Source organism: Manacus vitellinus, unplaced genomic scaffold (assembly GCF_001715985.3).
Source record: "Manacus vitellinus isolate BGI_N305 unplaced genomic scaffold, ASM171598v3 scaffold_4_pilon, whole genome shotgun sequence".
Lineage (NCBI taxonomy): Eukaryota > Metazoa > Chordata > Aves > Passeriformes > Pipridae > Manacus > Manacus vitellinus.
The window spans coordinates 31,428,547-31,445,858 of NW_021940604.1; the positions used below are offsets into that span (position 1 = coordinate 31,428,547).

General features: G+C 39.3%; 1 protein-coding gene across 2 annotated transcripts in view; it reads right to left on the bottom strand.

Annotated features, from left to right (window-relative positions):
- ANKRD6 (ankyrin repeat domain 6) overlaps positions 1 to 17,312 on the bottom strand; it is a 90,831-nt gene that overhangs the window by 55,136 nt on the left and 18,383 nt on the right. The gene's annotated exons all lie outside the window — the stretch shown is intronic.

The window sequence follows — 17,312 nt, forward strand, 5'->3', positions numbered from 1 at the left end:
AGAAAAACACAGGATGAGTGTCCCAGGTTCTTGCTGGCCCCTTCCTCTGACCACAAAGGGACCTCACTTCTAATTTTCTAATTTCACATACCTCCACTTAGATGGTGAGAACTCCGTATATAACAACAAACAGGCAATCCATTAAAAAAAGTACTTTGCTATATTAAGGATTCCATGTTCCTACAGAAAGAGCTAGAAACTGTTTCTAGGCTGTCTTCTGAACTGTAATTATAGCCCTGAGCCCCCATCTGCAGGCCACGGGATTCCCAGCACCTTTTAACCACAGTTCATTTCTCCATCATTTAGTATCTTTAAAGCAGCAAAGCCGTTTCTCATGCCACATTGAGTACATCTAATCTTACCTATGCAAAACCATAAGTAGAAAATAAGTATGATCCTTGACCCTATTATATCACAGGGAATTTACTGTTAGCTTTGATGGAGTTTGGATTTTACTCCAACTCATGATACCCAGAGAGCTATAAGGTTTGTTATTGTTCATGTTACGAATGGATTTAAATCTTTAAGCTACTTGTTTGAATCTTAGAACATTTAATTTATGCATATTCTTGATCCGTAACATAGCATGCTGAAGAATTCTTTCTGCTAAGTGTAATGTCTGTTATTAAAATCCATGTAGGTTCTTTTAAGTGAACAGGGATGGCCAGCCTGTGATACAACTCCAAAACAGGAATTTTAAAAAGAATGGTTCTTCTTAATTCAAGTATGTGTTCAACTAAATTATAGCATTTCTCCATTATATCTTCCTTCCTCTCTTTTGCTAGTTTCTTTAATGCTTTTCAGAAGAAAATCAAACGAGAAAGGGGAGAAATAGTAGAAGGGAAGTTTAAGTACATAGAAGCTAGTCAATTTAAAGTTATGGCTGTCAAAGGAACGTTAATTCAGCTAAGTGCACAGCCACTGTAAGGCACACACATTAAAATCACATACTGTAACAGTCTACAATGCACAGACACCAGAGAACTGTTACTGTCCTTGCAGGAAAACACACCTTTATATTTATGAACTTACTGGCTTAGTTTATTTTTCTCTGTTTAAATGCTTCATGATGAACACGAGTGGCTGTGTCACTGTTCCATTAAGTACTCTGATATCTTAGCTATATGTTTCTAAGAGATTTATGCCCCTCCATCCAAAAGGGGCAAAAGAAAGGCAAAGATGAACAAAGGGCTCTAGAGCAGTGGGAATGAGAACAGCAGAGCTCTTTAGATAACAGAATGGCTAGCCTATGAAATGTCACTTATTCAGCTGTCTCTAAAATATGGGGAGTTTTAGGACCACCATGTATAGAAATTAATTAAAACAAATGAGCAAATTCTTAAATTTTCCCACTAGAAGAATCTGATGTCTGCACTGCTCCACCTCTCTCCCTCACCACAATATTGGAACACAAACCACCACCATGCAGTACAGACAAGGTATGAGAAATAAAAATACGTTTTTTTAATATAAATAGGCATATCGTGAAGTTGTAAGATATCCAAGTTCCAAGACCTGAACTTGGGTATCAGGGTCTCTTTTGGTGGGATAAGGGAAATGAGAAAATTCTTAAAAATTAAATCTTTTAGGGCCATTTTGTACATGAGGTTCTTCTTCTCTTTGGGCTAAGAACAAAGGAAGATCCATCACCTTTGACAGGGGATGGCTTGCAGCTAATTGGGATAAAGGAAAAGCCTCTTTTCAGAGAAAAAAACCCACCTTTTTAGGTAAAAATGAATACGTTAAAACTTATCTGAAAAGAGTGGGATTTTGTGAAACTATAAAATGTACGGAATTTAAACCGAAGGGGTCTTTTTCCCCAGAAACTCGGTGAGAGAAAGACCCAACACGTTGAATAAATTCTTCCTTGTTTCTTTGTTCCTTAAGTTTATGCCGTCTTTCTAAATTTAAAGAGAGGGATATTTTCCACAAAGAGACTGGGAAGCATATCCTCAGGTTGCCCAGACCCACTGTCTTCAAAGACTGCAGACATGCTTATGGAGACAGAGATAGAAGGCAATCCACACTAGGCACCTAATTTGGAGATTTTGTACATTCCTTTGGAGGAAATACTTCTCTTTCCATTTATTCAGTGAGAGTCCCAGGTAGATAGATTGGTTTAAGAGTCAAGTGTCCAAATTTGCATAGCCTGATGTTTCACTAACACCTGAAAGACTTCGCAAAATGACCTATTTACTTTCTCACATTCACTAAATCAACATGTTTTAAATACATTAGCAAATACAGGAACTATTTTCCATCACCTAACATAAACTAAAATGCATACTTTCCATATACGTATGCGAGGGCAGTCAATCAGTCCCATCTGTCTTTTGGATGTCGAAACCCAAATATGGGATTCAACCTTGGTGGTTCCCACTGTTCTTCCACTGCTGACCATTTCCAGTCTTCCCACAAAAATCCAGCTCAGAGCAGATGCACAGATAGATCTGGACAGGTAGGCAAGTCTGTCAGAAAGTACACCCACTGTGCTCCCAAGTGCACACCTGCTCAGTACACTGCCAGCTTCCCATCTGCGGCATGAATAAAAAGAGGAAAAGGGTTCAAAATCAGGTAACACAGCTGGATAGCTACAACTTGAATATTTGCAAGACAAAGCCAAAAATGTACCAAATACCTTCTGCTTTATTTGTTCTCTTAAGAGAAACCGACAAGCACACTATTTTGAGGTTAGTCCATCAGATCTCACTAAAATGAATAGATGTGATGATGAAAATAGTGAGTAAAAAGGTCTGCTTTTCAAAACAATATTGTCATCAGCTCCAAAAAAACCCACCAGAAGAAGAGGGGAAAAAAAGTCAGGAGTTGAAAGGAAAACATTCAAGAAAAAATATAAATGTAATTTAAAGTATTTTTGTGGAGGTTTGTGGGTTTTTATTGACACCAATCACTTTACATGGGTTTATTAATTATGTATGCTCTGAATATACATTTTTATAATATAGTCAACAGTCATTATTTGTTTAAGTCATTTATGCACATGAAAGAAAACCAGAAAACCTGTACCACCATTTGATATGAAGGTCTTCAACCACAACATTTGTCAAAGGTTTTACTCTAAAACTCTTACTTAATGTTTAAGGAAGCTTAACAGGGATAGAGTCTGATTCCTGGTCTCTGCTCATATGCACAGGAGGGCAATTTCCCTTTCACACCCACACAAGGATGAAGCCTCTCTTGATTGAGATGTTGTAACAGATAGCAACAGATAAATGTTTTTGCAGAATGAAAGAGAAAGAAGGAAATTAAGTATCTTTGTAGTTCTTTGTCAGACTTTTCAATTTACTGATAAGAATCAAAACAAGCCTAATGATTTTAGATCCCTACAAAACCAGCATGAACTACATGAAATAAAGAAGCCAGGTACTGAGATATACGCTAGTTTTGTCCCATCTACTCAGGTCCTAAGGTTTTCAGATTGCTGCTGGGTACATAGTAATGAAGAAATTTGATTCTTTATTCAGCTGTAACATAAAACAATGCATACAATATAAAATAATAAATAAAATTTCCTTGACAAAAGAGAACCATAGGGAATTTCTGAAAGTGACTCCATAAACAAAACCCAGTGATTTAATAATAGGCAAAAAGTTCAGTAAGAGGATTTAAATGTCCATATATTTTTCACAAATTAAGGTAAAAACCATTTTATGATCATCTTGTTTGTACTAAAAACAGGAGGAAAAATACTGACTCTAAGTATTATTCATGATTATCCTATATCTGCTGTACCATCTTATCAAGAGAGAAGAAGAGCAGCAGCCAGCAGGTACCCCAGCTGTCTACAGCTGAAGTCCATGGCAGAGGAACTGGATGTGGCCAGAGCAAAGCGGCACAGTTGTAAACCCACTCCAGCTGTCCAGAAAATAATTCTGAAAATCTATGCACTACCAGTCAGCTGTGCTGAAGTTTTGGCATTTAGCCCCAGGAATACAACCTCCCACAAATGCAACAGAAAAAATACATTTCGCCCAGCTTTACACCTTCTGAAGAGAACTCGACAAGTCCTGGGCTTTTATGTACAACAGGAAGATTCCTTAGAGTTTTTCTGAGCAGCAGATTCAACTGGCATATATGTGAGACATTGGAAGGAACTGATTTAATTATAAAAACTAATTTTACATGTGATTTAAAAAATGTGAAAGCTTGGCATCTCTGGTAATGATAAGGACACAACAATTTGCAACAAAATCTAAACTTTATAGTAAAATTTGACAGTTCTGTTTTTTAACCAAAAAGATACCGTATTTTCATAAATGTCTACTCAGTACAAAGAAAAGTATTAGAAAACAGTTAATTGCTTGGTATTTTTTTTTATACATCATGATTATTACTTCTCAATATTGTGCAGAGCTGTTTTTAGAGGGAATGGTATTTCAATTACAATGGTGAAAAACAGTGGTGGTTAAATAGTTTTATTCATTCATTCAAACCACCTTAAAGACTGGTTACAATACAAAAAACCTCATATATAACATTTTTCTTTTTGATAGTTCACTGACTATTTGTTTTGGGGTTTCGTGCACTTGGGAGGGTTGTTTTTTTGTTTTTAACTTTAAGTACCCATTGCATGTCAAAGTATACTTCGAAGAAATCCAGTACCAGCTCCATTTTCCCCACACAACCTTAGAAACACAAGATTAGCTAATAAGGTTTTGAAATCTTTCACTTAGTTGCTTTTGACATACTCAAAAAATAAAATTCGTATTAAATGGAGCACACATATAACATCTGATATGAAACAGTTAAAAGAACAACGTTCATTAAATGGGTATTTCCAAATCAATTTAAAGACCTTCAAAAAGAATACAGATCAAAACAGGAGTAGAAAGTATTTCTCAAATGAAGCTGCACATTGCACAGCAAACACCTGCACCGTCGCCACAGTCAGACACCTGTGTGTGTGTATATATATATGCCTATGGATCTATCTCTGCATGATATATCTCTCATATCCCTCATTAGACACCTGCATCAAAATACACAAGATACGGTAATTGCTACCTGCCAAGATTTTCAAGTGAATTATAGTGACTTTACTTCCTCGCCTTGCCTCAGAGCTGACAGTTCTTTGGGGATATCTTGGCAGAGAGTGGGCTCCCCTGACCCTGTGGGGTCCTGAGAGCAGTTACTCCGGTCTCTTCTTAACATCTGGGATGTCTCATGTCTTACTACCTTCCTCTTCATTTCCAGAAGCCCACAGTGCATTATTCCCCACCCTGCAACTCAGTAGACAGAAGGAGGAGAAGGAATCCTCTGTGCAGGATCATCGAAGATTATACTTAGCCCAGTTTGATCCCATTCTCAGTAATACTGGCAACAAAGAGCTGCAGCTCCACTGGGGGTAGGGAAGAAGAGTGCATCTCCCAGCCTGCATCTCCCAGTGTGCCTGATCCTGCCATAAGTAAACCAACTAATCCCCATCTGAACTACTTGAGTCCACCAAAGCAATTATTTTAGAAGACAGACAAAGACATCAGCCAGTCTGTATTATCCATATCCAGATGTCCATAAGGCTCTTGGACAAACTCTCAGATATATTTTTCCTGCCCTCACTGATAACTACCTAATGGTGGTTATGAGGGTCGCCTCTCAGGGGGCGTAGGGTTGCTCACTGGTTTGAACATCCCCAGCAGTCAGAGCCAGCAGTCTCTGGATGTGTCAGGCATTCAGCACACAGAGCTGGGACTCAGTGCAATACAGTGACAGAGAGAAGGAGAATTATAGGGAAAAAAAAGCAAAGATCATTAGAGGTTCCTGATAAACCTACAGCATCACAGGAACTGCAGAGGCAAGAGATGTATGTTGCTCTGCTGTCAAAACCCTCAGTAGGACCAAGCTTTTAAGTAGGCAGAAAAGAAATTTGGTTAGAGCTGCTATTCACCAAGCCTCGGCATCACCAAAGCAAAGTACAGGAGATTAAAGACAAAGTTCAGACGTCAACTGAAATTCTGGTTTTGAACTTCAGTCCTTCCATAATATCACAAGAAAAGGGGGAAAACAACTCAGCTGCCAAAAACTTGTCTAATTAGCGGGAATTTGTTTGCTTCACATTTCTTGAATTCCTTTCTCTTTGCCAGACAATTGACTAAGAAATACTCCTTTCCTCAAAAAAGCACCCAAGCAGAATAAATAGAACAACTAATATAAACTGGCAGCTGTAAATTAATCTATACAGTAGGCGGTCTGGAAGGCTTTGTTCATTCCTACGGCTTTGTCAGCTACAAACCAGAGGAAACAAAAACAACCCCAAACACTCATGCACATCCTCAAACTGTTCATTAAACAGCAGCGCTAATACTTAATCTCGCCAGATGCTGGGATGAAACAAGCAGCACAGTCTCGGTGCACTGAAGTGTTGTTGTGCCAAACAAGAACTGTTCCAGCGCTGGCACAATTGTCTGAAAAAACAATCAGACGAACATGCACCCATGCACAAGCCAGCAAGCGAGCAAGTCAAGTTCTTCCAGCGCTGCCTAAGTTCCTTCCAAAGCTCTCACACTTCTGAAACTTGTTACAAACAGATTACAGTTTATGTTCTGTTTTTCTAAAGGTGTCCTTTCACCCTCAATTCCCATTTGTGCACTCATAATGCAGAATTTTGAGCGATTGTAACTATTTTTGTCATATTTACTTTCATGTCCTTGTCAATTTAAAAGAAGCTGGACCTAAGAAGAAGGATGGAGTTTGCATAGTAAAACACACTAATTTATCACCTCTTTGGTAAGAAGAAAAAAATTACAGCTTTTCTGTAATACTTAGTACAGTGCTTTGTTATTAAGCGTTTTTTTCCCCAAGCCCATCTCAAACACGTTATTACATCTTAATAACACTGCAGCTATAGAAAAATATTTATCAAAACCTCTGATGAACAGTTTTATAACTATTTCTTCAACACTGAGCTAGGAATGAAAACGTAAACAAAGAAGGCTGACTCTAAATGTTTATTATATTCAGGTGATGATATCTGTCTCAGAGATACACTACTCAACAGAAAAATGTATTGCTCTATTCAACATAAATAGAACAATATATTCATTTGAAGCATTCAGATCTGGATCCTCCTGGGTTTTTCAAAGGAAAAGGCAATGTCAGTAAAAGCAATTTGTTTTTTTTAAACTCTCTCTTGATTTATGGTGTCATATGGAAAAAAAATCATTATATATAGCTGTTCATATTACATACTGCAGTATGCAAATATCATGGAGAAAAGCAATCAAAATAAATCACAGTCTTCTCCTTCACTGCCATTTAAATGTATTTCATCCAGGAAAGTAACCTCTAGCTGATTACTTGCAGCAGCAGCATCAGTAAGAGTGTCACAGCTCATTTGGCAGAGCTGCAAGAATGAAGCTCATTCTGTGCTGGAGACGTACCTCCATAAACAAAGTGAACAGGTGCTTCTGAAAATACCCCCTTTATGAGATCTGACTTTTGGTTTCTTGATCTATAGCACCGCTACCAAAGAAAGTCGACAGTTTCAGGTACCCACCTAACAATGCATTAAAAAAAATTAATACTGAAACTGAGTTATTAACCAGATCAGTTCATACAGCAGTAAAATAAATTTCTTAGGGAACTGCTGTGATGAAGAAGTTTTACTATGCTAAAACATAAAAAAAGAGAAGTAAAACCAACTGAAAGATAAAGGAAGTCATGTTATGGCCACTGCCACTTTATGATTTGGGGTGAATCCAGTACATTTTGGAGGCAGAACACTGCCAAGGCAGTGGACAGACAAACATCTTTCACTGAGAAAACACGCACACAGCACCTGCCCAAGTACATTTGTCTCATTCATGTTCATTTCTCCTGAACTCATCTTTATCCTTACTTCTACTTCTGTCAGATACTTGAATCACAAAAGCACAAGACCACCAAGGCTGACTGTGAAGACCAACAAGGTGAGCAAAGTGAAGCTTTCCTTACATTCAGAATATATTTCTATATATATCAATTTGATATATGTATTTGATACCTTTATATATATCAAATATGTTTCTATATGTATGTTTTAATTCACATTACTTTCTACACTCTACATTATGGTTTATAAACACCTAAGGGGAGTTTTCCCTTCTTTTGTTCTGTAACACCACCTACCACACTGACCTGGTAACCCTGCTCTAGGCACCCTTGGCACATAGCCCTACAGCCAGGCTCTAGCCAGTTCCAAACCCTGCAGTCCCAAGCTTCAGCATCTCTGCCCTGGGGTAAGGCACTGGTCTCTCCACCAACACTGCACACAATCTGCTCTCCATCACAGAAGAAAGCTTCTGTTCCCCATCAAATCCCCTTCAGCAACAGCTGGACCTGAGATGTCTCTCCCCTGAGCAACTCCCGTCTCTCTTTGCAGTTCATCCACACTGTCCTGGCACGCGTGTCCAAGAGAGCTTGTTGTTGGCTTGGCTTTGCACCACACGCCTTGCTCTTGTGCTCCCACCCAGGCTGAAGGGAACTGAGGCAAGCCCCAAATGCCAGCCCTGGTGTGACCAGCAGCAGCTCAGCTGGGAGGCAGCGGAGAGAGGACAGCGGAAAAGCACTCATGGAACCCTAACCCTAGGTGAACTGATGCATATATTCATGCTGCCTGCATCTGGAAAGACTACATCACTAAAAAGTAGAGAAAACCCTGGATGTAAGTGCTAAAAGGGTTACAGCAAGCTATCAACATACCCATTCATATCTCTGTATATTGTGCAATTCCTTATGGAAAGGATTATGTCCCCAGGGCACCGTGCTCTGGCCAAAACACACCCCCACACCTCTCCTTGGAGCACCTCCCTGGATAATCCCCAGCAAATAAATATTACCCCTGCTGACATGGTGCTGTCAAGTGCTAACAGAAACAGCAGCTTGCAGGAGCAAAACCACTTCCAACCCTCAGAGGAAAAAAAACCCCACAACGCCAGGCCACCACATCCCTTCACTGAAACATAAACACAAAACAAAATTATGTATGAACAGCAACTGTGCTCAGTTGTTCTATGTGTGTATGCACATACATGCATGCATATGCATATATATTGGGCTTCTACTAGCAGCTGCAGAAGGCAAATACAATCCCAGCCTAATCCCCTCTCCACGTGGGAAAACAGCTCCTTTTACTAGCTGAATGCATGCTATATATTTTCTTTATCTATGTGTATCATTAGGCATTCTTTTCTCTGTGTCATGAATGAATTGGGGAAGAGTCACTGATTTCTAATGAGAAAGAGCAGAAAGGCAGGGTGACAATAAAAGGATCCTGTATTAATCAAATGTCCAGCCCAGACAGCAATACCAAGGCCTCAATCTCTATCTGGAAGAAGTGTTGCTTAAAGCTTTCACTCAAAGAGAAAAGATTTCACATAGCAGGTGTTGCACTTGCTGTAGCAGTGTAAAACTCCATTATGCCAGATATCTGGGGAACATTAGAAGAGAAAGAGGGCAAAGAAGAAAGGAGAAAGGAAACAATACAGGCAGCAGCCTCAATGCAGAGAGAAGTGAGAAGGAATGGGATTTCTTGCTGAATTCTCACATTATTATGCATTAATAAATTTAAACACACAAAACAACACAGTGAGCCAGAGCACTTGTAAGCAACTCAGATGAGGCCACATTTTGTTCCGGCACTGCTCCCCGCATGACCAGTGGTATCCATGCAGGACAGAGACAGAGCGCTACAAAGCACAAGCCTGCCTGGCTACAAGGTGCAGTTTTGTCTATACACTCCCCGTGTTGCGATCCTGCTCTCATCTCTTCCCGAAAGGATGTTCCTGCCTCTTGGCTCAAGTACCATAAGTCTCTTCTTTGCCCATCCAAAATCATGTAGGCACAGCTGGTGCAAAACTCTTTTCTGTGCTGCTCATGTAATCTGGAAGAGCCTCTGTATGCCTCCCTGCCTCATCTACTTGTCAACTCATCTCAAAATGAAGGAGAAAATGTGCCTTGCCTTTCTTGCCTGAGCTTCTTAATATCTCTTTGTAACAGTATTACTTAAATCAGTGAAGTCTTTTGGCATAAAAATTGTGTGAAAGACTCTTAAAAATGACCGGCCACAGAAAAACTACCCTCTGCCTTAATGCAATATTAAAATACATATTTAGGTAAGGAGAAGGAAAGCTCCTGTTTGTTACTTATATTAGAAATTTGTGTCTTGCCTCTCCTGGGATGTCTCATGAATAACTGGAAAGGTCATGTCAGAGGAATAAGCATCACTGAAAATCTGCCAAAAGAAAGGAAAAATCCTTTTTGCTCCTTTGTTTGTTTTTGGATTATGTTCAGGAAGATGCATCACTTCAGTACAATTGCCAAAGTGTTTCCTGCGTCATACCAGTGTGCAGCCTAGAGCTGGATCAACTCCAATCCTAACCGTGCTGGTCCTTCATGGAGACTTCCAACACATTCAGAGAAGACTTCAGTGTTTGAAACACTGCTATGGTGAAAAGTAAAACAATCAAGACAAACAGCAGACCCTTTCAGGCTTGCGGCATGCAACACTGAAATAAAAGAATATATAGTCATCTTCTTTCATTCACAGATGAACTACAAGCAAACAAAGTGGTGGGGCATGATTCCTAGACCTGGTGAGGTCTTTGCAGAGCCTAATTTTTCCAATTACCAGCTTCATAAAAACACACAATTAACAGTGACATTTACATCTCACAGGCTAATCTAAGACCCACACAAATTTACAGCTCTTCAGCTCAAAGCACCATGACTTCAGGATATTCACCACCCACCCGTACCAAACATATCCCACACTTTGTATTTCTCTCTTTCCACTGTTTTGCCTGAATCGGTCATCCTTCTTTCATCACTCTCCCCTAAAAGCAACTACTGTTTTCATTTAAAATATAAACAATGCTTCTTAACTATTTTAGAGAAAACTTTAATGAGTCATGTTTATATCCCCAAAATAATGTTGCGATTATTCGATTCTCATACAATATATAAATATTTGTCTTAACTCTCTAGGCCAGATATCCTTCTGAAGTCATGCCATGGTTTACAAAAAACCCACATTATCTGCAGCTACAGCAGCAGTAGAGTAACATCAGGAAAAATTTCAAGAAAGTTCTGCTGAAGATATAAACATTTATTATATGAATATAGTCTGATTAAACATTCAGCAACAACTACGTTGCAGCAAAAGAACTGTTTCATCCTCAGAAATGAACACAAACATTCATTTATGAAACTCAGGAAATCAAACAGGTTATTGTTATCTTGTCTAGAGAAAGTCTATAACTAACATGTTACAGACAACAATTTGTAGAGAAAAACAATTTCTGTTCTGAATTTTTCAGAGGTTATTCCCAAATATAAAGAAATATTATTTCTTTATTCCAAAGAAAAAAAAAATCCCAGAAATTATTTCAGACACACCCCTGAATATGTGTGCTGCACCAACACTACTTGCAGGACATGCTCTGAAGTCCTCCAAATGGGTGTGTTTGCAAGACATCTGCTGCTGGAGATGCGTCTTTCCTTGTTCCCTCTTTCAAGGGCTGCTCATCTATAAAAGCCTACTGATTACATACATCACATTATTTGTACAATACATTCAGTGACACAAGGGAATTTTCAATGAACTGTCAAAAAGACTTTCTCTACTTTAGGAAACACTCAATCCCTAAATATGATGGTACACACAATTATATAAATTGGAAATAATTCTGAAGTCCCTATTCTCCATGGATAACAGCAGTTATACATTCTGTATACGTTTTAGTAAGTATTATATCCACATCCCATCATATATTATTGAGCATATTTATGATATCAGAAGAACCAGTATCCTGCCTATGGTACTACCACGATGGAAGGCATAATGGAGAGCCAGAGGAACATGTATACCAAAGCAGTTCCAGAGTGGCCAGGCCTGAAGCAATTTGAGAAGAGCTCAAATTAGGAGAACAATGAGAACAAGAAGATGAAAAAGTCTGACAGACAAAAAAAGAAGTAATTAGACACAGAGGTAGCTGGGTCCAGTGATGTGACCAGAATACCTATACTCCAGCCCCAGGTTTGACAGTGCCTTTCTCTGTGCTGTTGAGAAGTCACTTAATTTCCCTGCACTTCTGGTTTACAAGCTACAGAGATGCTGATCCCAGATTTACTGTGACATACAGTGGTACTGCAAGAAGTAATGCACTACCATTTACACTGAGCTAAGTTTCTTAGAAGGAACATAAAAGATTAAAATAGAGAGTAGGGGAAAATAGTGTAAGGGAGCAAAAGGAGAAAACGAAGAATGCAACAAAAAACCCCACCAAAACCTGAAACAAGGAGTTTCCAACAGAAGTTTGAAACTGACTCTTAAACTCAAGATTAACAGTGTGAAAAATCATTAATGTTTCTGAAATACAGGTTTCCATTAAGCCTAAGGCAAAAACTCTGCATCTCAGCACGAAGCAAGTCAGCCTCTTTGTACAGGCTATACAAATAAATACGTAAAAATAAGATGTGTGTTTATTTTAGTAATATTATCCAGGATCAGCATACTGACCAATCACAATGAATCATTACACATGTTCTAGGAAAACATCATATTGGAAAAAAAAAAATTAAAAGCAGTACAAAACATTACTGATTTGCTTTCTGAAGACTTATTTAGGATACATTATCAAATTGTCCATGTGACAAAGATTTCTGCTGGCCAAAAGGCACCTCCAATTTCCCCAAGCTTCAGCCACTTATTTTCAGGAAGAAAGGAACACTGTTAGAATGTCCTGAAAACTGGTTTTGTTTGCTCAGTCTTCCACTTTGAATGGAGCAGAGGTTCATAGGCAATGTAATAACAGAAATGACTAATGGTACTCAAACTAACATATGCCTCTATTTTTATACTGTCCTCCATTCTTCTGCCAGATGCTTCTCTTCTTTCATTTCATCTGCTTAATGAAGCTCAGCTATTTAGGACCCAGTGCTTTGATTTCAGAAAATTACGTAAGATACTTTACAAAAATACATTATCATTATTATTAAGAAGATGACTGCCTGCCTCAAATTTAAAAAAAAATGCAACACGTAGTTTATCTGTTCAAAAAAGTATTCAGTGGTGCCAATATCTCGAGCTTCCAAAGGCTGAAACCAGACACAAATCTCCAGCCAGCAAACTGACCACCTGAATTAAAACAAGCACTTACCGCAGATATGGTCATACACATGGAAGTGTATGTGATATTTTGTCCCCGTTTGGGTGGTGGCAGTTTTTTTGCACTGACAAAGAGATGACAATGTAATACAGATGACTGAACAGTCTGCAGGTCTGGATGTTTATCTAGGATCCCAGTGTACAGGATTCCAGATCTGTGGATGGTTTCATCATCCTGGGATCCCTCTAAGCCTAGCAACTCTCAGTCTGTTATTTTTCTCACTGATAATGAATTAGTACACTTGCAATATCCCCTGAAACCTCTTTATTGTCTCATCATACACAATGAATTTAAATTGCTAACTTGGATGACCTTATCATATACCCTGTTACATGACTAATTTTTAATTTGCCTTAATTGAAACACCAAGGAAGGAATATAAAAGTTAAAAAGCAATATAAACCATTTCAAACTCATATTTATTACTACTCTCAAGGGTGCAATTCATCTACCTTGAGGCAGCCAAAAAAGAGTGGAAGGTCTCATTGGGATGTTTTTCTGGACCAGTAAGGACCACTGTGATAAAAGCAGAGCACAACAGTCACAGAATGTTGCTTCTCTGGGTAGAGAAGGAGTTACAAAGCAGATTCAACCTCCACAAGGAATCCTCACAATCCACCATCTGTCTTATATAGAAGATGGTACCACCACTTCCAAACAGAAGTGAAGAGGCAAGGCTGGAAGTAACTCACAGCTGTAGGTGCTCAGGATCAACGCCAGAAGTTGCTGTTAACCTTGCAGGGTAAAAGGAGTCTTAAAACTGAAGCACAGCTCCCACTGCACACACAAAAGCAGCTGCACTGCCCTGTCCAATCACTCTTGGAATGACTGACGTCCTGACAAGATCTCACTGCTTCACCTGTGAAGCTGAATACCCAGTATAAATACCCAGTATAAACCTTTTGTTGTAAACATCCCTGCTGTTTTTATCTGAATGGTTACATTTTCACCACTGTCATCACCTTCACCAGATGCTCTACTGCTCAAAAGCTCGTCAAGGGAGAAGGACAAAAACATGGCAATGATGTAAAGGTAGCTATGAAATGATTACTAGAGATGAAATCAATAGCAGTGTGGTTGTTGGGAGATCAGCAATACATTTGAAAGCTACTGAGACAAAAGTGGTTTCATCTTCAATCAGCCTGGTGTACGAGGACCTGATTTAGTTCTCTTCAGGTTTTTAAAGCATTGTTCTAACATCCAAAGTGTACAGCTTCCACAGACCTCCAGCCATCACTTCCAAACTCAACTATTACGTGATATGAAGTTAGAAAATCTTAATCAGCACATATACTGGAAAAATATGAGAAGACTTTGTCACTTTTAATATAAATTCATTTGTACAATGACTGTAGCAATAATTCAGTCTTAGGGCTTATGTTGCATGTATTCTACTTGCCAGAAGAAACCCGAGATACTAGTGGGTCAAAGGATTGTTTCATATGGGAATATAATTACATCCAATGGTGGGTTGAACTCTCCTTCAGCAAGGGAATATTTGCAGTAACCCTTTTTTAAATACCTATAAGTAATTTGATAGAAGAAAAAAGGTCACACATCTTTCGCAGAGAGAATGGTAGGCTCCTACTGCTATTAACTCATTTTGAGACTGCTCAACTGTCCAAGACAGCCACTGGCAGTGTCTTATTTTAAATATACTGTTGTGAGAGAAGCTCCAAAAAGAAACTGATCTTTAAAGATAGGAGAATTAAGCTAGTTTTCCATGTAGGCTATATATGTTCTTGTTGTCAGAGACTCTTACTGTCCATTAATATGCACAGTTAATATTGCTTCCAAAGAACAATGCGTTCGGGGGATAACATATAGGATAACATGTTTCATGAGACACATTTTCAAAAATGAAGAAAGCATATTATGGTTATTGAATTTGCCCACAAAATGATGGATGTGTCTTTCAGGAAGCAGTTCTGAAACAACAATTTCATCAGTCCGGCTTTATTAGTCTTCCCACCAGAAAAGACAACACTGTAATCAGTGCTGGCTCACTTGGAGTACAACAGAATGTGAAACAGAAACAGCAGGAATACCTACATCAGATGATCTGAGCAGTATACTAAAAGCACATTCAGTAGTGAAACCTCAGTTGCTTCTTCCATGAGAAGCCAGGAACAAAATCAGGAACAATCCTGATCACTTCATATGACAACAAATCTGCCCATACTTCCTTCGGGGAAAAATGTGCTCTAAATTTGGATCTTTAGGAGACTCTGTACAGGTTTTCACATCTATTTGGTTCGCCAATTCAGACATTTCCACCTGTTGTGAGACTCAACTCCACATTCACCTCTGTTTGAGCAGTAAGCATCATTCCTCCTCAGGAGATGTTTAGTCTGGGCCTTCCTTGGTGACCAGTTTGTAACCAAGGAAGTGCCCAGATTTACCCAGTATTCCCCATGATTTTTACGTAAGCCAGGCTATAAGAAGAAAGGAGGAAAGGCCTTCACCCCCTCTTTCCTTCTGGCGGCTTTGAGGGTGTGGGTTTTCCCTGCTGTTGAGTCTGTCGTGTTGGGGAGCGAGGCCTGGCAAGGCCTTGCCAAACTTGGGAGACGGAGGTTGCCGGCGGTCGTTCCAGCGTGACTTTCTGTTGTTCCAAGGAGAGTAGTAAGATATTCTTTTGCTAATTCTTTTAGTTGCTAGATCTTGGGCTATTGATCGTGTATATTTTATTCTGTTTGTGTTCCTTTTTCCCTTCCCCCTTCCCTTTCCCTTTTCCTTTTGAAATTGTATATATATTTCAATTGTATATAAGTGTAATATAAGTGTAAATATATTTATATATATTGCTTTAGCTGTCTCTCTCTTGTTTCAGTTCTCTTGTTGGTTTTTTTTTCTCTTCTCCCTGAGGTCTGGGGGGGACTTCTTGTGGTAAGGTTTGGAGACTTGGCAGGGAGCCAGCTTCAAACCATATCAGGAGGTCAAGAGGGACCTAACTCACTACATCATCCACATCAACTTGCAGTCCCCGGAAAGGCCCGTGGCTGCACAGATGGTGCCACACAACAAAGCATTCCCAATCTGCCTTCCCTTCCTGCATAGGGACTGAGTAAGACAGAAACCATTCTTACAGCTACAAACCTCCTTGAAATAGAAAACATCAAACACCTGGTAATGACCACTCCACCAGCTCTCTTGCAACACTATCATATTACATTTTGACTGTCATACAATAAAGAGCCCTCTGTCTTCATTAAATGAATGAGGAAGTGGCAAGCTGGGGTTAGGGAGAGGAGGCAGCAATGACAGAGCTAGCAAGCCTGCAAAACATGTTCAGTCCTGATGCTACTGCTTGGAGATTTGTAGCGACAACACTAGGCAACAGCACAATCCTTTAACAAAACAAAAACAAAAACAAAACACCCAAACCCCAAACCTTTAGACCTGCCAGTCTGCAGGATGTGTAATATACAGCCGCAAATTTTCTTGGGCACATGCACGCTGCAATTTTCACAATATTCAGTATTTTCTGCCTTCAATCAATAGTTTCTATGATCTCATAAGAAAGAAGGAAAGGTCTGAAGAGAACTAAGGATACCAGATCCATCTTTCCTTAAGAACAAAGCCTCACCTTTACAGTAATGTTAAAGAGTTAAGACTGAGGGAGTACCTTTGCTGGGAGTAGAGACTGTTACCTGCTGGCACAAGAGAAAAGAGTACCTCAGCACACTTGCAGGGAACCATGTGTCTAAAGCTCTGTTTTCTGCAGGGATCTGCTGTCTGCTTCCAAAGAGGCCAGTACTGTGCTCCCCAGCTAAAAGAACAGACTTCATAATGAATTCTCTCAAATAAGCAAAAGAAGCAATCATGATTTATGACAGGATTCATTCCCTTAAAGATGCTTTATGCCTGTACTATCACCTTTTGCAAGTCGGAGGACAAAACCGATCACAAAAAGCATTCTGAAAAGAAGACTGTGCTTGTCTGTGAACAAGCAGCACAGAGAGGCAGCACAGTCTTCCCAGTCAAACTCCTTGTCCAAAATAAAGAAGGGAAACACAGAACTTGGGTGCAGCGCAGAAAGCAGCAGCCTACCTCCCAAGTTAGATATTTTGTCCAGAAGATTTTTGTATAACATAAGCATTAGAGTCTTCTAAACAGCTCTCCCAGACAAGAGCGGCTGCCAAGCCAACA